Source organism: Schistocerca gregaria, chromosome 2 (genome assembly GCF_023897955.1).
Source record: "Schistocerca gregaria isolate iqSchGreg1 chromosome 2, iqSchGreg1.2, whole genome shotgun sequence".
Taxonomy (NCBI): Eukaryota; Metazoa; Arthropoda; class Insecta; order Orthoptera; family Acrididae; genus Schistocerca; species Schistocerca gregaria.
In genome coordinates this window covers 346,350,344-346,368,820 of record NC_064921.1, presented here as the reverse complement: position 1 = coordinate 346,368,820, position 18,477 = coordinate 346,350,344, and the positions used below count along the sequence as shown (strand labels likewise).

The following is an 18,477-nucleotide window of genomic DNA, read 5'->3' as shown; positions in this document are numbered from 1 at the left end:
TAAGATCGGATGTTCGGAAGGCCAGTCAAGGTGCGATAGGTAAGTGAGTGTTCGTCAAACTAGGAGCGTATGCGTGCACACGCCCAGTGAACATGGCAGTTACAACGAGTTGACTAAAGTCATGGCAACCCTCCTAATAACGTCTCAGACCTAAGTTTGCCGGGCGTAGTGCAGAAACTATGTGGCATGGACTCCATACGTCGTTGGAAGCCCCCCGCGCAGAAATATTGAGCCATGCTGTCTCTAAGCCCGGCCTTAACTGTGGAAGTGTTGCCGGTGCAGGGTTTTGTGCATGAGCTAACCTTTCGGTTATATCCCGTAAATTTGCGATGGGATTCATGTCGAGCGATGTGGAAGGCCAGACCATTCGCTTCAGTTATTCAGAATGTTCACATTGTCGTACATAAAAGTTCTATCGTTGTTTCGGAACACGCAGTACACGAATAGCTACAAATGGTCTGAAAGTAGCCTAACATAACAAATTCGAGTCACATATCGGTTCAGTTGGACCATAGGACAGTTCATTCCACGGAAACACAGTGAACACCATTATGGAGCCACCACCAGCTTGCAGAGAGCCATGTCGACAACTTGGGTCCATGGCATCGTGGGGTCTGCGCCATACACTAACTCTACCATCAGCTGTTACTGAGTGGAATCTGGACTCATCTGATCAGGTCATGGTTTTCCAGTCGTCTAGGACCCAACCGATATGGTCACGAGGCCACAAGAGGCGCTGCAGGCAATGTTCTGCTGTTAGCAAAGCCACTCATGTCAGTCATCTGCGGCCATAGCTCAACTCCAAATTTCGCCTCACCCTCCTATCGGATACGTTCGTCGTACGTCCTGCATTGATTTATGCGGTTATTTCCCGTAGTGGTGCTTATCTATTAGTACTGACAACTCTAAGCAAACAGTGCTGCTCTCGCTCGTTCAGTGAAGGCTGTCTGCCACTGCGTTGCCCGTGGTAAAAGGTCATGGCTGAAATCTGGTATTCTCGACACACTTTACACTGTGGCTCTATCGACATTGAAATCCCTTACGAATTCCGAATTGGAATGTCTCATGCGCCGTAAAGATGAAGGGCGACTCTTACAGGATGGGAGGGGGGGGGGGGGGGGGATGGGATCCATGTGTTTTTCTACTGTGGTTTCATCACATACTGCCAACGATTCTCCTTGTAATTTTACTGTATTGTAGCTCTGAAAACTCCACAGCTCACTCACTGATGTCTCAATTCATATTTCAGAAAAGGAAAACTAACTTTGGAACAGCGGTACTGTAAACCCACACGTTCAGGCTGCACCTCCACCTCATCTTTAAGAAGTTAATGTTTGGTGCAAAATTGTGTACAGTGCGCTATTGGCCCCATTTTTGTTTGAGGAGCCTGTCACAGAAGACAAATACAGACAAGTTCTGGATCATGCGTTTCTACCAGCTGCACGACGCTGCCGAATGCTCTGAAACTAATGGTTCATACAGGATGGAACACGTCGACACCGTACTGCGGGCGTCTTCAATATCCACCAGGCGACATTCAGACATCGGATCGTGTCTCTGGACACCTTAGCTTTCATTGCACGTGGAGTGGAATGGAGCCCTTCTGGTCACGATGTCAACCCATGAAATTATTCCTTATGTGGTTTCCTAAAGCACAAAGTCTTCAATGACGTTCCTGGAAAATTCCAAGACGTTGGTACTGCAATTTCCAGAGACATTCGTTCTTCATAACATCGTAACGGAACTCATTTCGAAGCTCTACAAACACATTGTTGCAGGAGTAAATCACTTTGTAAACCAACCGCATTAAATTTACAGGTGTCCGCAATAGTATACATGTGATAACGAGGATTTATCAGCCCTTATTACGTCGTAGTGGAGAAAAACGTTCTGTCACCTATGTTGTGCCACCCTCTACTGAAACACACATCCTGGCACATGTTCACGCTAACTTCAAAGAGTGGGTCAAGTGATGGAACAAGAAAAGGAGCAACAATCGCATCTGGCGTGAATTACACCCCGCCCCTCCCTCTTCACACGCTGTGGGTTAAACGCCTAATTGCGCCGTCGGTTAACTCTTAGCCTTGCATAATTTGAAGAGGCAAAATTGTGACTCATCGGATCTCTCAACACGCAGTCAGCCACTTACTGTCCAGTTCCTGTATTTACTCCATCGAGGGGCCTAGTTTCATGTAGTATTGAGAATAGTGGCCCTTTACCAGACATTTTGTCAGTGGAGCTTATCTGGTACGCACCTCGCTAAGTCCCTCTGAAATCCGGTGAATGCCGGAACACACTGTCGGCTCCAAATTACTTCCAACTATGAAGCACTGTCCCGCCCCCAGCTACCTGACATACGAACCAAGTTCTACAACAGGCCATCCTGCTTTCACGATTAGGCAATGATAGACGTAATACGAACTGCAGGTGGATGGAAAATGAGACGCAACGATAAAGCTAAGGCTGATCTTTGGGCAACTGTAGCTAGTAAGAGAACAGGTTAACGAAACAAATATTCCTGTACTAGATAGTTACGATCCTTCATGGGTAGATAGAGTACCTTTCATAGTTTTCAACATTACCCAAGGCGCACTACGAGAATGTGCCTGTGTATCATTTTCATTTTTTTAACTTTATGGTTTTGGCGAAAAGTATGTAGGGGGGAAATCACTAATGATTAAACCTGAGTGCAATATTTACACCTTTTCTCTCTGATGTTATTCCACATTCAGTTACGATGATTGATGGTGAGCAAGTAAGCTACTGAATGTGGAATAACATCAGCTGCCCTGCTCTACCCCCTTCCAAGTAGTCTCAACACACGATGCGTCAGCATGTGTAGCATTGTTGCTGAGCAGCGCATACAGAGGGGGATGGACAGGAATGCGCATCTATGTATCGTGCTTTAGAAGTAGCTATAAATTATACAACGTCTACATTATGCAACAAATAGTGTGGGAGTATGGAATAAACACACTGAAGATTGTACAAGCATTTTATTCACTACTTTGAATTGTATCACATAACACCACTTTTTGTGCCCTTCAGTCCAAAGACTAGTTTGGTGCAGCTCAGTGCTATTCTATGCGCCCCTTCATCTCCGAATGACTGCCGCAACTTACATACTTCTGAATCTGTTTACTGTATTAATTTCTTGGCCTTCCTCTACGATTTTCGTACTCCCCTCCCCCATATGCCTCCAATACTAAATTCCTGATCCTTTGGTGTCTCAATGTGTCCTATCAATCGATCCCTTCTTCTAGCCAGGTTGTGCTACATTTCTTCTCCCCAATTCACTCAACATCTCCACATTAGTTACGGAAGTCCGTCTAATCTTGAGCATTCTTCTGTAGAGCATTTAAAAAACTTCTGTTCTCTTCTTGTCTACACTGTTTATCGTCCACGATTCACTTCGATATACTGCTGCACTCCATACAAATACCTCCAGGAGTCTTCCTAGCACTTAAATCTATATTCGACGTTAATAAATTTCTCTTTTTCAGAAAAGCTTTTCTTACCATTGCCAGTCTACATTTTATATCCTCTCTATTTCGGTCATCAGTTATTTTGCTGCCCAAATAATAAAACTGAACTACTTTCAGAGTCTCGTTTCGTAATAGAATTCCGTCAGTATCACCCAATTTAATTCGACTTTCTTTTTTGTTTTTGATTGTGTTCATCTTAATCTCCATTTAAAGACACTGTTCAATCCATTCAATTGCTTTACAAGTCCATAGCTGTTCTGACAGAATAACAATGTCATCGGTAAACCTCAAAGTTTGCTTTACTGCTTGCTCAATGTACATATTGGATAACATCGGCACTTGGCTACAGTTGCACTCCTTTCCTAACCCCTGTTTCCTTTTCATGTCCCTCGACCCACTGTAATTACAGTCTGGCGCCTGTACAAGTAGAAAGTCTATCGTTCCCTGATTGTACCCCCGTTACCTTCAGAATTTCAAAGAATATTCCAGTCAACTTCGAAAGCTTTCTCTAAGTCTAAAAATGCTATAAACGTTGGTTTGCCTTTCCTTAACATATCTTCTAAGATACGTCGTAGGAATACGTCCGGAATCCAAACTTATCTCCCCCGAGGTCGGCTTCTGCCACTTTTCCCACTGTAAAGAATTTTTTAACGATGACTTATTAAACTGATAGATCGTATATGCTTTCCTTGGACTTTGAATTAGTACTTTCTTTTTGAAGTCTGAGGGTATGTCGCCTGTCAAACATATTGTACAAGATGTAAGAGTTTTTTCATAGCTGGTTCTTCCAAGGCTACCAGTAGTTCTGACGGGATGTTGTCTACTCCCGTGGCCTAGTTTCGACTTAGACCTTTCAGGGCTCTGCTGAATTTTGCTCACTGTATCTTATCTCCCATCCTATCTTCATCTACACCGTCTTCCCTTTCTACAATAGTGGCTTCGCGTTTATCTCCCTTGTGAAGACCATCTATGCACTCTTTCCATCTTTCAGCATTCGCTTCATTTCTTAGGACTGGTTTTGCAACTGAGCTCTTGATATTCGTACAGCTGCAACTCTTTTCTCCAAAGGCCTCTAATTTTCCTGTACGCAGTATCTTTCTCCAAGTGAAATACGCTTCTAAATCCTTACATTTGTCCTCTAGTCATTCCTGCTTAACCATTTTGCTCTTCCTGTCAATCTCATCTTTTAGACGTCTGTATTCCCTATCGCCTGCTTCATTTATTGCATTTTTATATTTTCTCCTTTGATCAACTTAATGCAATATGTCCTGTGATTTCTACTGAGCCTTTAGCTATTTGATCCTCTGTTGCAGTCACTATTTCATCTCTCAAAGCCATCCATTCGTCTTTACCGTATTGCTTTCCCCTCTTCTGGTCAATAGTTACCTAATGTCCCTCAAACACTCAACAACCTCTCGTTCTTTCAACTTATCCAGATCTCGTCTCCTTAAATTCCTACCCATTTCCAGTTTCTTCAGTTTTACTCTACAGTTCATAATTCAAATTCGTTAGCATCTTGTAGTATATCCATAGTAACCTATTTTGTTCTTCAGCGTTCAAGCTGAATATGTCAAATTTCATGGAAAACTGTTCAGCGAGTTAGACGTGAAAACGAACAGTTACTTTCCCATATACGAAATTAGTATGGATAAAACTTTCAATTGCAAAATCTTTTTCCGTGATCCAATTAACTGAAGCATGTACGGTGTCTCAGGTTGCCCTCAGTTTCACAGCTATAAAAATTTGTCTAGTAGTTTTGGAGAAGCGTGTTCAGACACGGTAGTTTTACTAGCTTAGTATACATTACTGGAAAAACAGTATGCATTATAGATGAAAATACGTAGAGAGAGAGACATCAAGAAATTGTTAAACATTTCCAAGATCGAAATACTGGACTGAAGGCTTTCGCGGCAGAAAAAAAGCTAGGAGCAAGATCGACAAAAACCAGAAAAGCATGGGGAAGGTGGAGTGCTGGCGACGATAAAGGAGGAAGAGGAATTACTGTCACGCGATACTAGCTGGTCAATACCAAGCTTAAAATATTATATATATAATTACACACGCACGTGCCCCCAGGAGGAACTCAATATTCAAAGACGGGATAGATCACTGGAAGCGAAAGAGTCTAGTGAACAAGGGCTCCAAAAAGCATATCTTAAGCTCTGTGAGCACTATGCTTTGAATAGTGTGAAACATCTCTTCTAGTGCAAACTCTTTACTTTCCATATTTCCAAAACAAGAAAAACGTTATCTAGTAAACTTGAGCTCTAAACCGCATAACTTGAGAGGTAATGAGCCCTTGTTCAGTAGAAGACATGTTTCGCACGAACAGCCATGCTTACTAGACTTTTTGCTCTGACTGATCGTTTCTGTCATATACCTGAATGTTTACTATTTCTTCTGAGACACCCTGCACATCTGTAAGCCGGTTAGCCGTTATGACAGGTACATGCCACAAGATAGCCATTTCATTTCGTAGACAGCAAGAGTTCTCAAATACTGCCTGAATTACAGGAAAGTTTGCTTTAGGGCCGCGGTGAGTGTGGGCCATTGTAAACTTGCAGGTGATGGGGCCGTTAGGCGCTCACAGCGTTATCGCAGCAAGAGGTGTGCGTCATAAGCGACCTCTGCGTTTAACTTAGCCCAGGGTTCACTACTGCAGGTACCGGTAGTGGCTGACGAGGATCTGCTAACGACCGGCGAGTGTCCCAACAGCCGCCGTGTCGCAAACGATCTGCCTCGCATTCCAGGACCCTGGCCGTGTCAACAGGTGGCCAAACGAGCAGACTCGTTTCAGCGCAACATCCTTCACGCACACACTGCTGATAACTTTCAGACACAGCAGCTCAAGTACCACTGTTGCCATAGCGCAAGTCGCGGCAGCAAATTTACTCGTAAGTTAAGTTATTGAACTTTAACTAGAGAATTTCTGCACTGGCACGTAAATGAACAGCGCAGAATTAGATTTTTACATTATTAAATAACTCCTTTGCAAGAATGTGTACACAAAACGGAGCCCCGTGAAGAAGGCATACAGAGAAAGACAGCCCGGAACTCCCTATACAACAAGAGCTGGCACCTACAAGCAGATTTTAATGTAGGCCATCTTCCTGGAAAATCTGGGAAGAACTGCAAGGCTTCGATTCACGAACAGCTTGAATTGAACTATGGGCTATAAATGGTCATTAAATCCGAAATTTGGTGGTCGACTCCATCAAGAAGAGCGAAGGATTTATCCTCTTGAGGATACTGTGGACACCTATGAATTGCGTCAGAATGAGTGTTGGTACATGCAAGCAACTGATGAACAAATTGTCCACTGGAAAATCCTGGATGGGAGTGCGGTGAAATACATTCAATGGACAGGTTACTTATGTATGAAATACATTGGTATGAGGGTTAACTGAAGGACCTACTCGGGCACAATGACTCGGTCATAGAGCGGCTAAAGAGTATTTGCACCATGGTTTACAGTTTTAAGGACTTTTAAAGAATGTTACTATCCAGCAAAGAGCTGTAAAAAATATTTTAGTTAGTACATTGTGCTCAGCATTTAATGTGATGACTGCCTCTGCAGATGCCGAACGACGTGATAAAGTAAGTTTACACTACTAACAAACCGACCAGGGTTGCGATATTTTTGACAGTTATATTTGGAAGGATGGAGGCTTTAATATCCATCCTGCTATCTTGGTTTTCCTGAATTATTTCACGCAACTGCCGGGATGGTTTCTACCGTTGGAGCGTGACCGCGCTTCCCTTCAAAATAATGGACAGTAAAGACGACCAACAACTGAAACAACGAATGGAGTATCCAGGTAGTGCACATGAATAACTGGGAAAGATTTGTGCAAGATGTGTTGAACAATGTTGAATCTTAACTAAAAGCAAATACGAAAAAGTATTTCTCAGTAATAGTTTTGCCGTTTTACCTTCAAAGAATCCACCTAATTTGTTGTTACGGATGAGACATGGGTCTTGCACACGGCGACAAACCCAAAACAAGTAAAAGAAATTTGGTGCAAGCCGATGGTTCAGGACAAAAAATTGATTGTCTTCAGTGTTTTCTGGGATCGGTAACGAGAATTTCCTTACAGAAAAAGAAAAAAGTAACTGAGGAATACTCTGCAATCCCACTGCACCACACAATCATCTTCCATCTTCCTTCATGGCAAGACACCTGTCCTAGATTGCGAACCATTGGGAAAACCGATGAATTTTAATACGAGTTGTTTGAGCATCTATCGGCTTTGGCAAACGCCGATTTCCACATATTCCCACAGATAATACAACTTATGACCGGTAAACGTCGAGTCCAAACAGTAATTAATTATTAATACTTGGCGGATCACTCAACGGAAACACGTACGTTAACCAAAATCAGAGTTAGTTAGAAATGTAACTGCATCTGTATTTAGGGAAAAAACAGTCATTTCCAGGTTGTCGTCGCAGACATGAGATTCAGGATTTCCCGAATTTGAATTTTATACATGTATCTGTTTATTCTGGCTTTAGAGACATCAGATTCGTAAAAAAAAAGTATTGTATTCAGAAGACTGGTAATCCCGGTCAGCTTGCAGTGAGGTCTTATAGACTATAAATTATGGGGACACCGTTCACACATTTAACTTACACGACGGTAGTGGTTTTAAATCCTTGTCAATCTATCTTCAGTCAAATTTTACATGATTTTATAAGTAAGACTAACACCTGGTATTATCAATTCATGCTACTAATTTTCGTAAATTAGTGATCTTCGGATCCTGTCAAACGAAACATAATGCTATAGTTGCAAGTTTCTCTGTAACTAATTAGGTGTTACGGCACCATGTGGAAATCCAGCCAAAGCAGAGATGATAGTCATTTTCTTCCGGCAACACTTTCTGCTGGATGACTTCATTTCATTCTGCACCACTAAGCAGAGCAATGAAATGAATTTATCATTGGCCAAACGCTGTTGCGTCGTTTATAATCATCTCCATGTTGACGTGACACTAACCTTTTCCCTTTATAGGCGACATGAACGTCATATAGGCGTAATACTTCATTGTAATGGAGTGCTATGACTCTACAGACTGTCGAGTACCACACTGGGATAATTTACAGCAAATGAACAAGAAAATGTCAATCAGGTGATATGACGTCTGACCCACAGTAGAGAGGACCAACATTAAGAGACATCGACGACCATTAACTGTTCGTGAAGTTTTGTGAAAGAGTAATCTTTTTCAGTTGGTTCCGCGAAAAGTTACTGAATGCGAATCACGGCACACCAGCTACAAGTTTGTTAGGCCGCTCTCCCAATACGTTGCCGCGGACAAAATATTGACAGATGGCGAAAACACTAACTTCAATCGTCGTGGCTGTACACATTGAATCCATACGGCGTTTAGTAAAGCGGAATTTGAGAATTAGTACTGCACTTTTATGAAACAAGGCCATTTCAACCGAAGGTGCAAATGTGTTAGATGTAAACGTTCCGTCGTCGTTCGATACGGCACAAAATCACAAATGGCCAATGATGGAGCGGAGGAAACCATTCCGATATTCATATGAAGATCTTTAAGAAAGCCAGGTAAAAGCTAAATCAGGATCGGCAGACCTAGGTTTTAACTGCACCCTTCCCGAGTACGGTCTCAGCCTAGCTACTGTTCGAAGTTCCACTTTCAAGACTGATATTTCGTGCAAAAGATTAAATAGATAACATGCAGAATATGTAAGATGACCAGTGATTTCTGTTTTAGCTCTGACACTATCTGCAAAGGAAAACATTTAACTTTATGTTAAGTAGGAAAAACGACAATCTTATGAAATTAAATATACGCTTTATCTTGACGTTCCTGTTGCCTACTATAAACTTCGGCGTTAGTCAGTTTCAACTTCGGAAAAGAAGGCATTTTACTCGAGACGAGACGAATTTAGAGCGTTATCTTTCCGTGAGTGATTCTAGAGAAAACACTTAAAGAGTTATACTGTTTCACCTGCTTAGTGCAGAATGAACTGTAAAGTCATCCTGCGGAAAGTGTTGCTGGAAGGAAATAAGTAACCGTCTCGCCCTTGGCTGGATTTCCGCCTGGTGCCGTAACACCTAATTAGATACGGATAAATGCTTGCAACTGAAGCACTGTGTTTCGTTAAACTGACGGGTTCTGAAGATCACATTGTTAGAATGGTGCTACGGAATGCTCGCACAATCTGTTCTAATTCTCTTAAGGTGTGTGGGAAAGTACATTCAACGTCTACGAAAATTAGTAGTACTAATTGCCGACATTACGGAACAATCCGAAGCACAAACTGACTCAGAGGTGTTATCGAATTTTCTGATTTATAGAACCGATTCTTAGGGAGGACTGTAGTAGGATCTTATCTCCCCGTGGTGACGAGGCAACGAGCGTGAGCTAAGATACGAGAAAATGACCGCCGATTGTTCTGCATATTATCCCTGACAGAGGGAAGAACCGTACCGTGCGTAGGTCATTAGACACGACGTACAAATTTCGGTATGAATAGTGGACGGGGGGAGTCGTCAAGTAATCGTGATGGATCTATCCTGTTTCTAATTTTCGATTTATGTAGGAAAACGAAGTAATTTCTGAACCGCAAAAAGTCTCCGCCCGTGTGGTGGCTCGCTCAATACGATTATAGATACGATCGCCGATATGGCGGCTACGATTGCTTTAAGTATAAATAGATTTTTTTCGGGACACTTCAGAACCACGTGTGTCCGTAAGCTCTTTCTGGTACTTACCCGACTTCCGGCATCGCGCCGAATTCGTTGCACTAGAGGTGAGAATGAAACGTCCGACAATTGGTGAACTGTTCACTGCGGGACATGCCCCACTTCAACATAACAGAGCTGGCATCAGCGTCGGCGCTCGCCGGCCATCCGTCGTATCAGCGGCGCCGGAGCTTTGGGTGGACTCGGCCGCTGTAGAGCAACACGACTGGAGCGGCCACTTCCTGATAAAAAGACAGTTATATCACGGGAGACGCCGCCGCCTCTGCTCCTGTTGCGACAGCCGCGGCGCACCGACTGCACTGGAAGGCCGGCCGGACCCGCGCTTCTCCAGCCGGCCAGCGCCGCCGATTTCCGTCGCCCGCCGCTGAACGACAGTTTGAACTCTGACCTCGGGCCAATCTACGGCAAACTGCGAAACGGGCGTGCAGGAGGCCGCGTATTGCGCTGCGCCCCACGGTGATCCTGCTGCTGTCACATCTCTGGGAATTTTCCTGTCTTTCAGTAGCTCTCGTAACAACGACCCAAAACGTTACTTTCAGCCATCTACTGTTGCTTGTATTTTACATACGCCCTTTATATAAAAGGGAGTCAGCACAGATGGGACAAAACATTCTGGGTCGCCAGGCCACATCCTATCCAAGTAAGAACTTTAGATATCTGTACACTGAATGACCACCACGTAATGGTCACAGCTGCTTGTGTTAGTTTTGCTTCCCCTAAGAAAGAAAGGGGGGGGAAGGAAGAAAGGAAGGAACAAGGGCGCAGGGGGGGGGGGAAGAAACAAGGGCGCAGGGGGGGGGGAAGAAACAAGGGCGCAGGGGGGGGGGGAAGAAACAAGGGCGCAGGGGGGGGGAAGAAACAAGGGCGCAGGGGGGGGGAAGAAACAAGGGCGCAGGGGGGGGGGAAGAAACAAGGGCGCAGGGGGGGGGAAGAAACAAGGGCGCAGGGGGGGGGAAGAAACAAGGGCGCAGGGGGGGGGGAAGAAACAAGGGCGCAGGGGGGGGGGAAGAAACAAGGGCGCAGGGGGGGGGGAAGAAACAAGGGCGCAGGGGGGGGGAAGAAACAAGGGCGCAGGGGGGGGGAAGAAACAAGGGCGCAGGGGGGGGGAAGAAACAAGGGCGCAGGGGGGGGGGAAGAAACAAGGGCGCAGGGGGGGGGGGAAGAAACAAGGGCGCAGGGGGGGGGGGAAGAAACAAGGGCGCAGGGGGGGGGGAAGAAACAAGGGCGCAGGGGGGGGGGAAGAAACAAGGGCGCAGGGGGGGGGAAGAAACAAGGGCGCAGAGGGGGGGAAGAAACAAGGGCGCAGGGGGGGGAAGAAACAAGGGCGCAGGGGGGGGGAAGAAACAAGGGCGCAGGGGGGGGGAAGAAACAAGGGCGCAGGGGGGGGGAAGAAACAAGGGCGCAGGGGGGGGGGAAGAAACAAGGGCGCAGGGGGGGGGGGGAAGAAACAAGGGCGCAGGGGGGGGGGGAAGAAACAAGGGCGCAGGGGGGGGGGAAGAAACAAGGGCGCAGGGGGGGGGGGAAGAAACAAGGGCGCAGGGGGGGGGGGGAAGAAACAAGGGCGCAGGGGGGGGGAAGAAACAAGGGCGCAGGGGGGGGGAAGAAACAAGGGCGCAGGGGGGGGGAAGAAACAAGGGCGCAGGGGGGGGAAGAAACAAGGGCGCAGGGGGGGGGGGGGAGAAACAAGGGCGCAGGGGGGGGGGGGAGAAACAAGGGCGCAGGGGGGGGAAGAAACAAGGGCGCAGGGGGGGGAAGAAACAAGGGCGCAGGGGGGGGGGAAGAAACAAGGGCGCAGGGGGGGGAAGAAACAAGGGCGCAGGGGGGGAAGAAACAAGGGCGCAGGGGGGGGGAAGAAACAAGGGCGCAGGGGGGGGGGAAGAAACAAGGGCGCAGGGGGGGGGGAGAAACAAGGGCGCAGGGGGGGGGGGAGAAACAAGGGCGCAGGGGGGGGAAGAAACAAGGGCGCAGGGGGGGGGAGAACAGGGGCGCAGGGGGGAGGGAAGAAACAAGGGCGCAGGGGGGGGGAAGAAACAAGGGCGCAGGGGGGGGGAAGAAACAAGGGCGCAGGGGGGAGGGAAGAAACAAGGGCGCAGGGGGGAGGGAAGAAACAAGGGCGCAGGGGGGAGGGAAGAAACAAGGGCGCAGGGGGGGGGGAAGAAACAAGGGCGCAGGGGGGGGGAAGAAACAAGGGCGCAGGGGGGGGGAAGAAACAAGGGCGCAGGGGGGGGGAAGAAACAAGGGCGCAGGGGGGGGGAAGAAACAAGGGCGCAGGGGGGGGGGAAGAAACAAGGGCGCAGGGGGGGGGGAAGAAACAAGGGCGCAGGGGGGGGAAGAAACAAGGGCGCAGGGGGGGGGGAAGAAACAAGGGCGCAGGGGGGGGGGAAGAAACAAGGGCGCAGGGGGGGGGAAGAAACAAGGGCGCAGGGGGGGGGGGGAAGAAACAAGGGCGCAGGGGGGGGGGGGGAAGAAACAAGGGCGCAGGGGGGGGGGGGAAGAAACAAGGGCGCAGGGGGGGGGAAGAAACAAGGGCGCAGGGGGGGGAAGAAACAAGGGCGCAGGGGGGGGGGGGAAGAAACAAGGGCGCAGGGGGGGGGAAGAAACAAGGGCGCAGGGGGGGGGGAGAAACAAGGGCGCAGGGGGGGGGGAAGAAACAAGGGCGCAGGGGGGGGGAAGAAACAAGGGCGCAGGGGGGGGGGAAGAAACAGGGGCGCAGGGGGGGAAGAAACAAGGGCGCAGGGGGGAGGGAAGAAACAAGGGCGCAGGGGGGAGGGAAGAAACAAGGGCGCAGGGGGGAGGGAAGAAACAAGGGCGCAGGGGGGGGGGAAGAAACAAGGGCGCAGGGGGGGGGGGAAGAAACAAGGGCGCAGGGGGGGGGGGAAGAAACAAGGGCGCAGGGGGGGGGGGAAGAAACAAGGGCGCAGGGGGGGGGGGGAAGAAACAAGGGCGCAGGGGGGGGGGGAAGAAACAAGGGCGCAGGGGGGGGAAGAAACAAGGGCGCAGGGGGGGGAAGAAACAAGGGCGCAGGGGGGGGGAAGAAACAAGGGCGCAGGGGGGGGGAAGAAACAAGGGCGCAGGGGGGGGGAAGAAACAAGGGCGCAGGGGGGGGAAGAAACAAGGGCGCAGGGGGGGGAAGAAACAAGGGCGCAGGGGGGGGGAAGAAACAAGGGCGCAGGGGGGGGGGAAGAAACAAGGGCGCAGGGGGGGGAAGAAACAAGGGCGCAGGGGGGGGAAGAAACAAGGGCGCAGGGGGGGAAGAAACAAGGGCGCAGGGGGGGGAAGAAACAAGGGCGGAGGGGGGGGAAGATAAAAGGGCGCAGGGGGGGAAGAAACAAGGGCGCAGGGGGGGGGAAGAAACAAGGGCGCAGGGGGGGGAAGAAACAAGGGCGCAGGGGGGGGAAGAAACAAGGGCGCAGGGGGGGAAGAAACAAGGGCGCAGGGGGGGGGAAGAAACAAGGGCGCAGGGGGGGGAAGAAACAAGGGCGCAGGGGGGGAAGAAACAAGGGCGCAGGGGGGGGGGGAAGAAACAAGTGCGCAGGGGGGGGGGGGAAGAAACAAGTGCGCAGGGGGGGGGAAGAAACAAGGGCGCAGGGGGGGGAAGAAACAAGGGCGCAGGGGGGGGGGGGGAGAAACAAGGGCGCAGGGGGGGGAGAAACAAGGGCGCAGGGGGGGGGGAAGAAACAAGGGCGCAGGGGGGGAAGAAACAAGGGCGCAGGGGGGGAAGAAACAAGGGCGCAGGGGGGGGGAAGAAACAAGGGCGCAGGGGGGGGGGGAAGAAACAAGGGCGCAGGGGGGGGGGGAAGAAACAAGGGCGCAGGGGGGGGGGAAGAAACAAGGGCGCAGGGGGGGGAAGAAACAAGGGCGCAGGGGGGGAAGAAACAAGGGCGCAGGGGGGGGAAGAAACAAGGGCGCAGGGGGGGGAAGAAACAAGGGCGCAGGGGGGGGAAGAAACAAGGGCGCAGGGGGGGGAAGAAACAAGGGCGCAGGGGGGGGAAGAAACAAGGGCGCAGGGGGGGGAAGAAACAAGGGCGCAGGGGGGGGAAGAAACAAGGGCGCAGGGGGGGGAAGAAACAAGGGCGCAGGGGGGGGAAGAAACAAGGGCGCAGGGGGGGAAAGAAACAAGGGCGCAGGGGGGGAAAGAAACAAGGGCGCAGGGGGGGAAAGAAACAAGGGCGCAGGGGGGGGAAAGAAACAAGGGCGCAGGGGGGGGGGGGAAGAAACAAGGGCGCAGGGGGGGGGGAAGAAACAAGGGCGCAGGGGGGGGAAGAAACAAGGGCGCAGGGGGGGGAAGAAACAAGGGCGCAGGGGGGGGAAGAAACAAGGGCGCAGGGGGGGGAAGAAACAAGGGCGCAGGGGGGGAAGAAACAAGGGCGCAGGGGGGGGAAGAAACAAGGGCGCAGGGGGGGGAAGAAACAAGGGCGCAGGGGGGGGAAGAAACAAGGGCGCAGGGGGGGGGGGAAGAAACAAGGGCGCAGGGGGGGGGGAGGGAAAAAATGGGCAGTGGGGGGGCAAGGGAAAGAAACTAGGGTGAGGGAAGAAACAAAGGAGGATGGAAACAAAGCAGGGTGGGAAGAAAGAAATCAAAAGAAAAAAGAAGGGGGTGAAGAAAATATAAGAAAAAGAAACTAGAAAGAATGAATGAAAGAAGAGGGAAAGAGAGAGGACAAAGAAACAGAGAGAGAGAGAGAGAGAGAGAGAGAGAGAGAGAGAGAGAGAGAGAGAGAGAGAGAGAGAGAGAGAGAGAGGACAAAGAAACAGAGAGAGAAAGGACAAAGAAACAGAGAGAGAAAGGACAAAGAAACAGAGAGAGAAAGGACAAAGAAACAGAGAGAGAAAGGACAAAGAAACAGAGAGAGAAAGGACAAAGAAACAGAGAGAAAGGACAAAGAAAGACTGAAAGAAGAGTGAATGAGAAGGAATGAAATGAGCAACTTGTGGGCACTCAACAGCGAGGTACAGTGGGAATGACTGGAGGGAGAAAAAGAAATAAATGAGGAAGAGCGAAACGGAAGAAATTAGAGGGACAGATTTAAGTTTAACATTCTGTCGACGACGAGGTCATTAGTGATGGAACATGAGTGAATAGGACAGGGATAGGCAAGGGATCTGACAAGTGATGGTCTGAAAGGAACTCTCCGAGCACTGGGGTTAATAGGTGTGGGAAAATAATAGAAAACGTGGATCTCCGTGACTGGACGGGAATTCGAACCGCCTTTTTTCCGTGAGTTCGATCCAGCGTGTTGACCGTGTGGCACATCACTCATTGAAGAGCTTCGTTGTAAAATTATGTTTTAAGTGCTTCATCATAACGAGAAAAATAAATGAACGAAGGGAAACCGATTGAAAGTTGCGTTCCATGAAAGTTTTAGTAAGCACAATGCATGCAGTGGCAGCAATTGAAAAAGTATTTGTAAGTGTATACCAACTACACTGAAGAGCCGAAGAAACTGTTACATCTGCCTAATATCGTGCAGTAATAAGCATAAGGTACTGGCGTTCTAGCCAAGAAATCACCAAATGCTGTACATGTATGGGCATCTTAAGTAGTTAATACATAAGATTAGTAATAAATAGGACAAGCAGTATTATTTCTCTACTAATAATGGTGTGCGTGTGCGCGCGCTAACAGCTTGAAGAAACCATTCTGAGGTATTCATCGTCAGTCACACTCAGTGACAGTACTAAGAAATCTCTCTTCTATCCTCTCATTTTTTTATATTCTTCTTTAAAAACAAGAAAATTTTATTGATATTTCAACCTCAAATTAGTGTTATTTTGAAAAGTGTCATTCTTTGTAAATGTTGTAGATAAAATAAAAGAAAACTGTAAAAAGATGAAAAACGAAAATTGTAAGATGTACGACCTGTTGTAAACATCAGGTAACAGGTCTACAATTTGGCATAAATAAATAATATCGTGTAGGGACCCTGCGAGCACGCAGAAGTGCAGCAGCACGACGTGGCATGGACTCGACTAATGTCTGAAGTAGTACTGGAGGGAACTGACACCGTGCATCCTACAAACCTAATCATGAATCCGTATGAGTATGTTGAGCAGCACGTTGCAAAGCGTCTCAGATATGCTCAATAATGTTGATGTCTGGGGAGTTTGGTGGCCAGCGGCAGTGTTTATACTCAGTGATCCTGAAACCACTCTAGCAATTCTGGACGTGTGTGGTGTCACGTTGTCCTGCTGGAATTTCCTAAGTCCATCGGAATGCACAATGGATATGAATGGATGTAGGTGATCAGACAGGGTGCTTGCTTACGTGTCACCTGTCAGTGTCGTATCTAGACGTATCAGGGGTCCCATATCACTCCAACTGCACAAGCTTTACACCATTACAAAGCCTGCACGAGATTGGACAGTCCCCTGCTGACATGCAGGGTGCAAGGATCCATGAGGCTGTCTCCATACTCGCAAACCTCCATCCGCTCGATGCAATTGGAAACGAGACTCGTCCGACAAGGGAATATGTTTCCAGTCATCAACAGTACAATGTCGGTGTTGACGGGAGAAGGCGAGGCGTAAAGCTTTGTGTTGTGAAGTCGTCAAGGGTACAGGAGTGGGCTTTCGGATCCGAAGCCCATATCGATGATGTTTCGTTCAATGGTTCGCATGCTGACACTTGTTGATGGCCCTGTTGATGGCCCAGCATCGAAACCTGCAGCAATTTGCGGAAGGGTAGCATTTCTGTCACGCTGGAAGGCTTTTTTCAGTCGTCGTTGGTCCCGTTCTTGCAGGATCTTTTTCCGGCCGCAGAGATGTCAGATTTGATGTTTTACCGGATTCCTGATATTCACGATACACTCGTGAAATGGTCGTACGGAAAAGTCCCCACGCTTCATCGCTACCTAGGAGATGATGTGTCCCACCGCTCGTGCGCCGACTGTAACATAACGTTCAAACTCACTCAAATCTTGATAAGCTACCATTGTATCAGCAGTAACCGATCTAATAACTGCGCCATACATAGGCCGACCGCAGCGCCATATTCTGCTTGTTTACATATCTCTGTATTAGAATACGCATGCCTGTACAAGTTTCTTTGGCGCTTCAGTCTAATATGAAGCGGTACCATGCCCAGAAAATTCGAATGCCGTCTGATTACTGAAGGTTATTAACCTCACTTATTCAGCTGTACTCAAGGACGACAGCAATTTCTGAAATGTAGGTGAACTACAATTAAGATAGCTTCGCATATTTCTGAACTATTTGAATGAGAAGATCTGATATCTTGACTCCTACATACATGAAGTCTGCAGCACAGGCGTCAACAAGCATCGCTACATTATACTGCATCTGACAGTCTGTACAAATACGACAAGTACTATGATTATACGAAGAAAGCAAGGACTAGGATCCCCAGAGTAACTTACAAATTATTTTCCAACTATGAAATTTTCTTGCGTTGCAGCGCAACGTCATTCAGGGAGAGGAAGATCAGGGTTAGCGTTCGACTACGACATGCCCATTTCAATCGGAATACGATCTCATGTTGGTTTCATGACTAACAACTTAGCTTCCGGATGGTGAATTAAGAAGTCGGCTAAGATTCGTTTTCTAAAGCGGACGGCGGGTGGGGGGAAGAGATCAGGAGAGGAATGGAAAGAGGCACTGACCTCACCTGATCCTCGCTGAGTATACCCTACTGCCAGATTTACTGGGGAGGGGAGCGAGGGCATGGAGGCGAGAGATAGGAAGGACGGGGAGGGATAGGAATTAGGGGGAGGGATAGGAATTAGGGGGAGGGATAGGAATTAGGGGGAGGGATAGGAATTAGGGGGAGGGATAGGAATTAGGGGGAGGGATAGGAATTAGGGGGAGGGATAGGAATTAGGGGGAGGGATAGGAATTAGGGGGAGGGATAGGAATTAGGGGGAGGGATAGGAATTAGGGGGAGGGATAGGAATTAGGGGGAGGGATAGGAATTAGGGGGAGGGATAGGAATTAGGGGGAGGGATAGGAATTAGGGGGAGGGATAGGAATTAGGGGGAGGGATAGGAATTAGGGGGAGGGATAGGAATTAGGGGGAGGGATAGGAATTAGGGGGAGGGATAGGAATTAGGGGGAGGGATAGGAATTAGGGGGAGGGATAGGAATTAGGGGGAGGGATAGGAATTAGGGGGAGGGATAGGAATTAGGGGGAGGGATAGGAATTAGGGGGAGGGATAGGAATTAGGGGGAGGGATAGGAATTAGGGGGAGGGATAGGAATTAGGGGGAGGGATAGGAATTAGGGGGAGGGATAGGAATT

At 48.7% G+C, this 18,477-nt stretch overlaps 1 protein-coding gene across 2 annotated transcripts in view; it reads right to left on the bottom strand.

The window, feature by feature from the left end:
• Positions 1-18,477, bottom strand: part of LOC126337026 (monocarboxylate transporter 13-like) — a 213,576-nt gene that overhangs the window by 132,036 nt on the left and 63,063 nt on the right. Inside the window, exon 1 of one of the 2 annotated variants that reach the window (XM_050001306.1) lies at positions 10,234-10,513. The exons of the other annotated variant lie outside the window; for it this stretch is intronic. The gene's annotated coding sequence lies outside the window, so the exon portion shown is untranslated. Of the gene's footprint in view, positions 1-10,233; positions 10,514-18,477 lie in introns of those variants that run through there. 2 annotated transcript variants of the gene reach the window in all.